Below are 13,438 nucleotides of genomic sequence, written 5' to 3'. Positions count from 1 at the left end.
AGGGGGAAGGAAGGAGGGCAGAGTACCCCTGTGGATGCCTGGTGACAGCTTTCTTGGTTACACTCTCAGGAGACCGGGAGTGGGCGAGAATTCTCGTGTGTAGACGTGAATATGCGTAAGAAGCTATAACATGTGAAACAGCCTGTTTGAGTGAGGACACTGTACGAGAGCGGTCAAGTGATGTGCCTGGAAGTACTCAGGGACATTGTGACTGTCCTCCAGAATAATGAGAAGAAAATAAGGGACTACTCTATCCTGTTTTAAAACACATCAGATAGCTCTGTTGAAGAGCAGGGTAACTCTCCCCTTCATACAACGCTGAGCCCCCAAAGGTGGCGCATGGAGAGAATTTAAAAGAGAAGTTAAACATCTCTCTGTGCCAGGCTTTGTGCACTCATTTGTAGATGCTAAAACGCTTTCAACATCCCAAATTCATACCGCCCATTTGAAGATTTAAAGTTTAATTTTTTATTGAGAAGTTTGATGTGTTGTTTTCAGCCGTGTTTCTCCTTCCAGCCATTCTCGGTAACAAGTCAGGAGGATATGCAGTAATTCAGAAATTAGTGAAATTTTATTCTTGGTGGGGGTGTTGGATTAAGAGGCTGGGAGAGTGTGAAACAAGTCAACGTGTAATTGTATGATAAGGCTCTCACGAGGAATTTATTGGCCAAGTTGCTATTTCTATTCCTTCCTAATCTCGTTTAGCACATTCATTCTCTGCAATCTGTCTCCATAATCTTCTGTGGCAGAATGGCAGCCAATAGAAGCATGCATGTTTGGAGAGGAGAGAAAATATGCAGAAGCGTGATAAACTGATGCTAATTATCCATATTTAGGACACCAAGTGCAGAAGATCAAGGTTTACAAATAACAAACCAGAGCCAATGATGATGGCTTCCTCGTGTGGAATATGTTGGAGGGGACCAGATAAGGGTTTCACGCACAGGAGAGATTTATTGGTCAAAGGGTTCACCTTCCACTTTTCCACTTTTATATAGCAGTAAATTATTTAGGCTAAATTCACCAGAACATTACTCTTTTATTTGGCGATGTGCCATGACTTGCTCTTTCTTTGTGTGCTTTCAATGCAAATCCTTGTAGTGTAACATCAGTTGATAAGGGACAAATAATGGAAGTAATAGGTAATTCCCTTTAAATGGCACATATAGGACGGCGAGGTAATGCTCCCAGGAAGGGTGAGAGGAGGTGAAGAGCACAGGGCCGAAAGGGAAGCAATATCAACCTCAGCCATTACATGATGTCTCTGCCAGAAAAAAAGGGAATATAGACATTCACTCCATGTACGTGTGCATATGTGTCTGTGTGCTCCCCAAGCCAGCAGGCTTGTGGCAAGAAGCAGGTGTTCGAGCAGAGAGCCAATACCTCTATTTTTCTGGAAACGTCTGGAATCCTTATCATTTAAAAGTTAAAAAAGCCAAACATAATCTTTCTCTTCTCTCTATTGTCCCCGCACCACCTCAAACCAACCTGATATTTATAATTGACTCCCGATCCTCTCCAAGACTTCTGGCTCCAAGGAAACAAACAGAAAGAATTCAGGATGGAAATACCACGCGGCGAGGTCGAGGGGTCAGTGGTGGAGTCTTTTCTGCGTTACAATAATTGCCGTGTAAAGTTTCCAGAAAACAAGCACAAATTCAGCTCAGCACTTTACTGCAAATGTGCGTGCTCATTTTGAAATTTAAAATATTAACTAAACCCCATTCAGTAGTACTAACTTTGACTCGTTTGTTTTTTTGACCCATCACCAGCTTTCGTACCCATTGGGAAGCTGGGCTCCTCGCTTCGTCCTTTGAGTCTTCCAGAGTTTTTCTTTGTCACTTTTCCAGTTGGTGATAGACGAGGCAATAGAAACCTTCTGTCAAATACACATTGCAATTTAGTGCGAACCACCTACTAGAAATACAAGACTTTTTAGAACCAGAAGAGCCGTGGTGAAGATTGGGAAGATAATTTACGGTCCCTGCATGGGGAAGTCTTAGGGAGGAATAGCTCATCCTTGACACAAACAGTTTCTCTCCACCCTAGACTATGTGGACCAGAAATTATCTGTAAGTTACTACCACACGCATTCACTTTTTCTTTTCAACAAGCCTAAGGGGCCATTTATTGTAAGATGCATCTTGATTTTATATGCCGCTATGAAAGAAAAAACTGCCAGTTATGCTTGTAAGTTGTCACTGATGGTAATGGTGCCTGTAGGGTCCAGAGATAAGACTGAAAATGTGTGTGAGAACCAGAGGAATACAGCGTGCAGAGCAGTGTGAGTCGAATAATGAGTTTGTAACATTTTGCCTAAAATATTTTCAAAATTACCCATTATTCCATGGAAATTAACTTTGTTAAAAATAACGATATGTTCAAATAATATGTGGTGAACACGTGCGACACATACTCTACAGTTACACACAGACTCCAGACAATTGTCCATTCAATTCACCAAAAAAAACCCACAAAAAGCAAAAAGACAAATATTTGTTCATGAGTAATAATCTGGCAATCGAGGCTAAAGATGTAGATTGCTGGCATTTCTGGGAATGACCTAGGCCAGAGAAAGAGCCTTGATTCTTCAGTTTAGTTGATGCATGTGGATTCCAGAAAATCAGAGTGTTACTTCACATACGTTTGGTGTCTGCCAAGGTACCGTGAATAGTGTAGGCTTGGTTAGGCTTGGTTAGGTTTGGTTAGGCTTGGTTAGGTTTGGTTAGGCTTGGTTAGGCTTGGTTAGAGTTGGTTAGGCTTGGTTAGGCTTGGTTTTGGTGCCCAGACTGGAGGTTGTTGATTTTATTCCCAGAATCGCTTTTTCTCCCTGAATTACAGGCTTTTTGCCTAAGTAATCTGAATGGTGCCGAAACTCTTTACCTGTACACTGTCTCTTGTCACCAAACGCCTCCTCCTCCCTCACCAACAACCACTAATCCATCTGTGGAAACTGGTCATTATTATGAAAATAGGACTAAGTTCAGAGAGATCAACAATTATTTTTTAAAGTAACCAGTTAAATGCAAGGAACCAGTTAAACTGCTTACCAGTTGAAGCTAACTTTTAAATTTTGACTTCTTATTAAGATTAAAGTCAACTTGGGCTGGCCCCGTGGCCGAGTGGTTAAGTTCTCGCGCTCCGCTGCAGGCGGCCCAGTGTTTCGTCGGTTCGAATCCTGGGCGCGGACATGGCACTGCTCGTCAGACCACGCTGAGGCAGCGTCCCACATGCCACAACTAGAGGAACCCACAACGGAGAATACACAACTATGTACCGGGGGGCTTTGGGGAGAAAAAGGAAAAAATAAAATCTTTAAAAAAAAAAAAAAAAAAAAAAGATTAAAGTCAACTTTTTTTTTAAATTAGCTTGTGTTCATGCATTCGGACACTGGCAAATTTTCGCCCCACTAGAAGTGGACCTTGGCAGAATGTGGAAAAGCAAAAAAGAGGGGAAAGGTCCCCAACCAATTGACCTAGGGATTCTAAATGTGGCCGCTATCTTGGCCATACCCTTCTAGGCTGTGAAGTGTGTGAGTGCCCACATGCGTGTGGGAATGTGCGTGTGTGCACACGCCCCCACATGCTCACGGGTGCTGCCCAGATGGTAGCAAGTTGCAGAAGCACAGCACTTCCTGTTCCCAGCGAGTGAAGACCCTGACTGAGTCCGGGTCAGGGAGAAAACACAGAGGTATGGAGACGCCAGGGAGAAGAACACAGGACTCTGGATGTAGTGCACCTCTGAGTCAATGTCACTTTTGTCCCTCCTTAGAGCTCGTGGTGCCACCGTGTGTGTAAATGTGTGGTTTATGCTCAGCTCCCACTCTTAGGGCTTTTTCTCACTATAAAGCGAGTGGTTAGTTTGGTGTATGACTATGTTCTTTGCTCTTCCTTCTCTCCAGAACCTTCCCCCCACCCTGTATCAACTAACATCAAATATTTATTCAGTGCATGCAAGCATCAGTAAGTCTCTCTCTCATAAATACCTAGCTCCCATTGAATCTTCAAATGATGCATAAGGTGGCTTTGTGCGTGCGTCTTCCTGAGCGCACTCCTGGACCCCTTGAGCGGAGGCATTTCAGCCCCTTTAAAATGTCTCTGAGCTGGATTTCTCATCTCTGGGCAGTGTGTATTGAGGTATCTGAAAGAAACACGGAAGTCCAATTATTATTTGCCTGTGAACTGGTTAGCAAGATGATTACAAGATACAGTAAATACACTTGGCAGGTTGAAACATACTTTCAGCTCCAATGACTTCAAATAGCTTCTGAGTAAAACAAATAAACAGAATAATGGTGGGATTTATTTGGAATTATTCATTATGAGACTACCCAAGGCATGACATTTTCCAATCACGTCTTAATTTTCTTTTTAGGAGCAGAAAGGGTTTTCATATCTTGACATATTCATCACCCCGGGCCGGGGGCAGTCATCTCTCTGGCTCCAAGAGCTAATGGGATGCCGTGGGGTCTTGTGTGGCTCTTGCATGGTTTGCTCTGCCTTCTGCACATTAAAAGTGAAGCAAATACCCAGGCTGATGGTCCTAGATCATGATCTATGAGTTGATGTGTTAAATGAGCCCGTTGCTTTCAAGGTTATAAATGACAAGATTTTACTATTACAGGTAATTTATAGCTATTTCCTGTTTGACGTGACAGATCCTTGTGGAGAAGTCCAAATTTGTCTGCTTGACATACATTTATTTTAACACTTTCCCCTTCTCCAAATTCTAGCATGTATTAACTACTGTTTTCCGAGGTGTCACTTTGCGCCTGTGGGGGCTACCTCTTGAGGCTTCAGTGAGGTCCCCTGGCCTCTACTCCAGATGGCTGCCTGCATTTCAGCAGCTAATGTGGGTGATTACTGGCATATTTACTGTAATTTATAAAAATCACAGGAAATGACATTTTTATTAGTCACTGACCCCGCTATCACCAACTGCATGGATGTTATGCATACAAATCCATTTTTAAAAATTGTTCTTCTGAAATCAGAAGGTCTTTCCAGTCTCTAATTCTGTAAAATGATCATGTTTCACTTTTGCTTACCATGAATGGGATCACAAAGGCGCTCAGATCTTGGCTTATGTCATAGGGCCTGGAATTTTCTGTGTGGGAACTAGAATAAGAGTCAGAGAAATGCTCTCCAAGACTGAGAAAGATCCCGAAATGTCCAGAGCTCAGTCCTTGAGGAGGTGTAGACAGGGGTTAAGGGCATGAGCTTGGGAGTCACGCTGCAGCTCATGGACTCACTCCCAGCCCGTAGTGAGGAGCACATACGTGTTTGCTGTTATTATTGCTGTGGTGTGTGCCTGTATTCCTACATCCACTCCAGCGACAGACTCCAGAACCGTGGCCAGAGCTGCTTCCATGCAGAAATGAGACATGGCATCTGAGAAACAGAATAGAATCTTACTTCCGCCGCTTCCTCCCCCCATGCCTCCAGAAGGCGCTGCTTAGCTGAGAAGAGAGGGCATGGGTTGCATCTTAAAGACTGAGTAAGAATTTTCTATGTGGACTAGGGTGGAGGAGGCAGAGGATTTGTTATTAGCCAATGTGTGGAGTTATAAGGAAAGGTATTGGGATTTAACACAGCAAGGGTTTTTTTGGTATTAGTAGGGAGTAGAGTGCATTTGAAGGAGTAGCAGAAATGAGACTGGAAGCAAGGACAGGAGTCACATCATGAGTAGCCTTGAATGCCACCCACACTAAAGAGTTTGAACCTCATCCTTTGGCAACGAGAAGCACTGAGGACCGTTCGATTGTTTGGGATGTATTAAAGATAGCCTGGTTGGAGGTATATGATTTGGGAGTCAGAAACGGTAGTTGAAACCACAGAGTTGATGAGATTGCCGAGGGGAAAATATGAGAGGAAAAGGGAAGAGGGATGAAGGTGTCATCTGGGAAATATGGTCTCCCACAGGGAGACGGGGAAAAAGCAGTGGGCAGAGAGGGAGGAGCAAGAGGCTCATCTCAGGAGATCTGAGAGAGGAAAGAATTCAGGAAGGAAGAGTAATCGGCCACCTAGAAGGATGTAGAAAACCAGTCAGTGAACGTCCCCCAAATGGAACATTAGGAAGTCATTGTAAGCCGGGACAAGAGGGCCTGAGGTGGGATGGTGGGGCAGAGATGCACTGGTGAGAAGGTGAGAAGGGGACAGGAGAGCAGACAGAGATCAAGACTACAGACTCTGCACTCAACCAGAAGTCTGGGCTTGGCTCTGAAGGTGGGAGAGAAAGTGCAGCGGCTGCAGGGGAGGGGCGTCCGTGTGCTTCTGTAAAGGAGACTTCAGCTCTTTAGGAACTGGAAGTGGTGGAGAGAGGAGGATCAATGGCCAAGGAGTATTGGAGATTCAGGAGCGTGAAAAGCAACAGTCATGACCACAAACATTTATTAAAAACACTGCAGGTACCACGCACTATGCTATTTTTTATTTTTACCTTTGTTATCTTGTTTAATCTCCATAATAATCCTACCCTCTCTTCATAATTGAAAATCACACAGAAACGTCAACTTTGGGATTTGGACCCAGGCTAGTGTGACTTCAAAGCTGGGCTTTAACCACTGCTGTGCTGCGTTATTGAGAATAATTGTGGAGCCAGGAGGAAACAGACCTAAGAACAAAATGGAGACTGGGAGAGGGGCTAGTGTGTGTTAACTGTTCAACATTCACCAATTCACCCCATGCACTAGACACTTAAAATCTGTTATTTTTCTTCATAACAAAGATGAGGGAGATGTTTTTAATGCCCATTTACAAATAAGGAAACTGAGGCTCAGGGGACGCAGCTAATACATAGGAAAGTTAACATCTCAACTGACATCTGCGGGACTTGGAAATGCTCCTAATTGTCCACCATGCCACCCTCAGTGAGTCCTCCGAGAGGGGAAGAGAGACATCAATGGGACACCGATGAGAGACATGGATGAGAGACATTGATGAAACATTGATGCGATATCAACGAGAAAGATTGAGAAGACATGGGTAAGAGACATGGATGAGAAACATGGGTGAGATATTGATGAGACATTGATGAGACATCGATGAGACACTGATGGGGTGAACATAGGGTCTGAGCACAGGAACCATCCTGATAGGCGCCTCTGCTTCAGAAGAAGCAGCCAAGTCATCTGAAAGAGAAGGAAAGGATGTGATGGATTGGACAGCTTAAGGGGAGTGGCTGGAAGATTGAAGTAGCAGCTCTCAGAAATGGAAGAAGAATCTGACCAGGGAGGTGCACACAAGGAATCCTGAGTGGCTCTGAGGGCCCAGCTGACTTTTCAGATTAACCTAACGAAATGCAGCATGAGCTTGTAAGGATCGGCTGAAACATAGCACAGATATTTTTAATTGGATTAGTGGTTAGAACAGGATATGGCCATTTCAAGCCCGGGGTGGGTGAGACGCCAACTGAGTTGAAAGGTCTTGAATGGGGCAGCCTAGTGAAGACCCAGGGAAGAGATGAGAGATGCCATTTTGTGGGTGGAACACAGCTCACTATACAGAGCATTTCAGAATCAGAAGCTCTGACTCCAGCAGAGTTACCTGTGCCTTCAGTAGGAGAGAAATTAGTATGGAAGAGTGTGAGGGAGAAAGGAAGAGAGAGACAGAGACAAAGAATAAAAGAGAGTCAGAGAGAGAGACAGAGAAAGAGTGAGAGACAGAGTGAGTCAGAGCGAGTGAGAGAGACAGAGAGGGAAGGAGAGAAGAAGAGGAGGAAGAGGAAGAAGGAGGGGTCTTCACAGTATGCTAAACTTCGTATGGAGTATGGAGACTTCCCAGGGGTCTCCCACAGTATGGGAAACATGTCTTTACTGCTATGGCCAGTACCAAAGATCTAATTAACAAGTCCCCTGATTTGGGGAAACTAACAGTTAAATTTAATAAATATTTGTTGAGGGCCAATGATGTCTCAATCTTTAAAGGTTTCCCTCTTATTACCCAAAACAATTCTTCAACTTAGATACCATTTCTGCCATTTTCCTTATGAAGAAACTGAAGCTCAAATAAGTGAAGAATTTGCCTAGGTTTATACTGCTGGTGAGCAACATAGTCAATGTGTGAACTAGACCGTCTGACTTCAAATGAATGCTCTCCCTTCACCACACCTGCTACTGTAGGATTTATGTACATGTCTCTGTCACAGTACAGTAGAAGGTGGAATTTCACCAGCACTGAAATGCGTGAGATGAGGAATAAGTGCTGTGAGGGGACGAGGAAAGTAGCAATCACCACGGTTGACATAACTCTGGAGAAGAGCTCCAACTAACCTCCACATGTCCTGGGAGGGTCTAAATTAGGAGTTCTTAACGGTCTTGTGACATCAACCCACTTAACAGTCTGGTGAATTTCTCAGGATAATGTTTCTAAATGAGTAAAATAAAATGCATGAAAGGAACCAACTCATTATTTGGAAAATTGGCAAACAAAGGGAAAGAATCAAGCATGTATATTCTGACTTCCTATATTAACTCTATCACTGGTAACCAAAGAGTGGATGAGGCATGTTTTTTCCTTGTAGAAGTATTACAGATAATAAATTGTTAGGAATGATAGAATTAAAATAAAACATGCTGAAACCCCTAATTAACAAATGGATCTAAACACTGAAAATCAATGGCTGCTAACCAAGACAACCAGGAGTAATGTCGCCCTCTCTTCTGCCTCCACACCCTAATGGCATCCAGCCTCGAGCTCCAACTCTCAGACTGCAGGAAGCACAGTGGAGAGAGGAACCCGACAAACCACACCATGGGTATGCAACCCACAGCCAGGCTGGGGAGGCTCCACAGGATACCTAATCCTTTTTTTTTTTTTTTAATTTCAAGAAATAAATTGCAAGGTGAGAGAGAGAAGAGAGACGAAGGTAGAATCTGTAAATTAAGAGACTTCAAAAAAAACGTATCGACCAATTGAAAGCAATGAGATATTCAATGACATTTCAGGAATTGTTGGTTTTTTAAACTATGAGGATGGTGTTATGATTATAATTCAAGAAAAATAACTTTTTATATTTCAGAGGTACATACTGAAATATTTGCAGATGAAATTATGTAATATCTAGGGCTTACTACAAGCTAACACAGTATTGAAAAGGATTTGGGGCTATAGCTGGCTGATAGATATATGTGGTTCTATACATCTTTCAGTCTACCATTATGTATGTTCCAAATTTTCCACAAGAAAAAGTTAAAACTAACATTTAAGATCACTAAGGAAACAACTTGTATTGAAATGTAAATATCAAAACATGTTTTTACGATATTTTGTGATATAGTAATAATTTTCCTCCATAATGCACTGAGTAACAAGATCTGTGGCAGATCTAAAAACTACGGCAATTTTAAAGTAGTTGTGAGCACAAATGATATTTTGAAATATTTGCAACAACTGTACTCTGACATGAAAATACCAATTATTTCAATTGGTGACAAAGTCACAGGTAATGCTAATACTCCTGTGGTTTATTGACCACATTCATAACTCAAGAAAAAGCTAAATTGTAGCTAAAGGTTAATAAAAATAAAGGTGAATATTTTTCTGCCCAAGTTCAATGGACATTCTGAATTCTCTGCTTGGAGTCCTTCCATCCCAGGTTATCTTGATGGATTCCAGGTCAACAGCAGCTGGTCTAAAGGCACAGCAGAGTTTTGGAGTGAGTACAGTGTTTCTATTCTAGGCGAGGCCATCCTATGTCTGATTTTAAACCCGTGGTTCTTATGTGCTCAAGGCATTCATGGATCCATCTTTGGTTTCCTCTTTTCCTTATGGAGCCATAGGAACCCTTGCTTCAGAGACAAGTTGGCAATCCTGGCATTTCTTCTCTACTCTCCCTGATGGAAAAGTGACCCAATTAACATACCACATTTTATTATACCACTTAGGAACCACTAGTAGTGATACAGAACCACAGATTCCTCAAATGTTAGAATACAAAGATACCTTCAAGACAATCTGGTGCAGCTCCTGCATTTTCAGATGGGAATAGTGATGCTCAGACAGATAAACTCTCTGGTCCAGAAGTTCTCAAACGTTCTCAGTGTCTTAGTTTTATTTTCCACAATATCCTAATCCAAAAGAAAGAGCTAATAGTTTTGTTTATTAAGTAGGTAGGTTGAACTTAAAGCCTTTTTATGTAGTAACAACTCTTTAGCCACTTGAAAAAAAATAATACATGTAAATTGAAGGAAAAATTGATATTTTAATTACATTCTTAAATAACCATAATTTTCTATTAATGGCATGTGTGCCTGCCATTGGAATCAGATTTGGCCACGACCACCTGCATTTCACGTTCTACATAGATTTTTGAGTGATACTCTTTTCATCACAGCAACTGCCCAAAACCCAGCTTCACAAAGATAATGATGCTGTAAGGAATGTGGCACAACCTCGTGTTAAACTGTGAATCACATCAGGTTGGTAGTTTGTGCATCACCCACTAGATGAGAAGTATCACTGCGTCTCTCTTGAAAGTTGTAAACATCCCTTGGCACCTCTGTGAGTGTGCTGTGATGTCCCCAATCACCTGGGCACACAGTTAGGGAACTAAAGATACAGTTTAAGGTTAAACAAGCAGGTGCACTGGATTCAGAAGAGCCACAATGTCCAGTGGGGCATATTCATGTAAGAACTATGGCCTTCTTTGATTTCATTTTATAAATGGGTACATGTCCCAACCAGAACTTGATGAAACCATGTGACAAATTACTGGTCTGTTAAACCCTGAAAAATCCTCTCTATCCAAGTAAATCTAACTTATCTGGACTTTGTCCTCTTTGCAAATTGATTAGTGGAAAGTCCATTCCTTAAATTTTTTAAAAAAATTCTAGCAGCTCTCTTCTAGCTGTATTTGACAGTTAATTCCGTTTGCACTTCCTCTTCTGGCCATGATGGAAAAACTAGTATCAAACTAGATCTTCTAGTGTTAAGAAACCATAAAACTGGACAAAATACATAAAACAACTGTTTTCAGAGGTTGGACAATAAGCAGTGCAAGACTGTGATCCCTGACAGATGGGAACAAATAGGTGAGCCGCATGATGACCAGCTTTCCACCTGGAGGTGCTCCCCAAACTGTGATGCAAGGAAGGGGAGCCCACACAGAACAAGGCAGTCCTGCTGAACTGAGGAGACAGAAGTTGAAGAGTAGGACCAAAGAGAGAGCTGGAGGGCGGGATATAAGGAATGCACAGGGAAGATTTCAGAAATCTGCATAGATGTCCCCTTGAGTCCCTGACTAAGTAGTTGGCTCTGCACGCTAAAGGCAAGACTCTGACACAGCAGGCAGAGATCAGCTACCAAGGAGAAGCGAGCTGAGAAGAAATTCCAGAACTTACACGGGGCTGGGAAACAGAGAAGTACCCATTGACCAGTAGGGAGACCTCATTGAAGGCACCAAGTGCTCAACTGATATCCCAGAAGGGCCACGCCTTAAGAAGAGGGCAACTCTAGCCCAGGAGTAAAGACTACTCCAGACGTGTCCTAACAAACTTAAAAACAAGGGTCAACAGACCAAACTGATCTGCAAGCAAATTAACTGTCTAGGAACTAAACTTAACACTCTTTACATCAAGACAAAGAAAAAGCGGACATTTGATACTGTAGCATCCACTATGCCCAGTGTACAATACAAAATTATCAGACATGTACACAAGCAATAAAATCTGAGAAAAATGTGAGTAGGAGGAAAACCAATGGAAAGAAACAGATGTGAAATGACAGAAATGTGGATTTTAATGCAATCATTACAAATAGGTTGAAAGGTTTAAATGAAAATATGAACCCATTGTGGGACCAGATTGGGAATATCAATAGAAAAGTAAATATGAATGAAAAAGAACAGATGGAAATTCTAGAGGTGAAAAATATAATCTAAAATGAAATGTTTCCATTCATTTATAAACTTTCCAATCAGAATTGCTGTCTTTTCCATAAATATAATGCAGTACACAAAATATATTGTATCCATGAATAAAATACAATATAATACATTATAATGTTTCACTCTAGCAGCTTTCCTGCGAGGAAGCCAAAGAACTTCATGCACATATCTAGTTACACTCAAAATCAATTGGGTACCACTGGACACTCTATTTACTCTCTAAGACAGCACTGTTTAATAGAACTTTCTATGATGATGGAAATGATCAACATATGCACCGTTCAATATGGCAGCCACTAGCCACATGGAGATATTTAGATTTATTTTAATTAAGAACTCACTTCTCCAGTCATAGCAGTCAACTCTCAAGTGATCATAGTCTAGCTCTAAGGTCTTAAGGAGGATATTTATGGCCTTAAGGTCAATTTTGTTAAAATCCAATTTTTTGTATGTTAAAAGAATTAATTCAACTTCCAAAAGTTAGAATAACTCAATGACTCCATAAAGAGTCGTTTATGCCCTGGGGAAATTCAAGTGGAAATTTCTTCTCATTTTATTAGTCAATATGTTAACAAAGAAGTCAAGGCCTTGTGTGAACACAGTGGTTCTCAAACTTTCATGGGAACAGCAGTTATTCAGAGAGTTTGTTATAAATGAAGCTTTCTGAGACACATCCACCCTCAGATTAAGGCGTATCTAATCCAAGTGTCTATTCCTGGATGGGATTCAGGAATCCATATTTTTAGGAAGCATCCCAGGTAATTCTGGTACATGATTACCCCTTAAGAAATGCTAGAAAAGCACACAAATATCCAAACCAAATATTAACACCTCAATCAGTATGATTTTACATGCCTGATGTGGATGGTTATTTAATTTTTCCTTTTGCAACCTGCATTGGTATTCATTAGCTATTCTCTTCCTAAATGTAGAAAAAAATTCTCTCTTATTTTCACTTTATTCTATTAAAAGCAAATTACATTTTCCAGATGATTCAAAATAGCACATTTTTGTATGTAAGTACCTTATATACACTAGGTGCTATTTATTTGTGGAACGAGCAAATCTAGATGATAGGTGTCTTATGGACGTCATGTCTGAAAACACTTGCTCCACATACACTAATAAGTTAATGACGTGAGAACCAACATACTTGATCTCTGCTAAGTACTTTCCCCTTTTATATTGGCAGAATGCATGCACAAGTACACTTCCTTTTTTGGTGAGGAAGATTGGCCCCAAGCTAACATCTGTGCCAATCCTCCTCTATTTCATATGTGGGACGCCACCACAGCATGGCCAGATGAGTGGTGTGGAGGTCTGTGCCTGGGACACGAACCCACGCACCCCAGGCTGCCGAAGGAGAGCATGCGAACTCAACCACTACTCCACAGGGCGAGCCCCCACAAGTACACTTTCAGTAGAGAGTTCTGTATCACTAGTCCTTTTTAACTTGTAAGTAAATTATAATAAGAATTTTACTCACAGACTCACCGAAACATGTGTTCTCCCTTGGAGGCGATTGAAAATTCTCTCACATGATGAAATAGAATGC

At 41.7% G+C, this 13,438-nt stretch overlaps 1 long non-coding RNA gene across 4 annotated transcripts in view; it reads right to left on the bottom strand.

The window, feature by feature from the left end:
* The window catches only part of LOC111768652 (uncharacterized), a 636,254-nt gene that overhangs the window by 7,211 nt on the left and 615,605 nt on the right, over window positions 1-13,438 (bottom strand). For all 4 annotated transcript variants that reach the window (XR_011428104.1, XR_011428105.1, XR_011428106.1 and 1 more), the window contains one exon: window positions 3,986-4,140. This is a non-coding gene — a long non-coding RNA (uncharacterized lncRNA). The remainder of the gene's footprint in view (window positions 1-3,985; window positions 4,141-13,438) is intronic.

This window comes from Equus caballus, chromosome 17, assembly GCF_041296265.1.
Source record: "Equus caballus isolate H_3958 breed thoroughbred chromosome 17, TB-T2T, whole genome shotgun sequence".
Taxonomy (NCBI): Eukaryota; Metazoa; Chordata; class Mammalia; order Perissodactyla; family Equidae; genus Equus; species Equus caballus.
The sequence above is the reverse complement of the archived record's forward strand: the minus strand, read 5'-3'. Positions and strand labels throughout refer to the sequence as shown.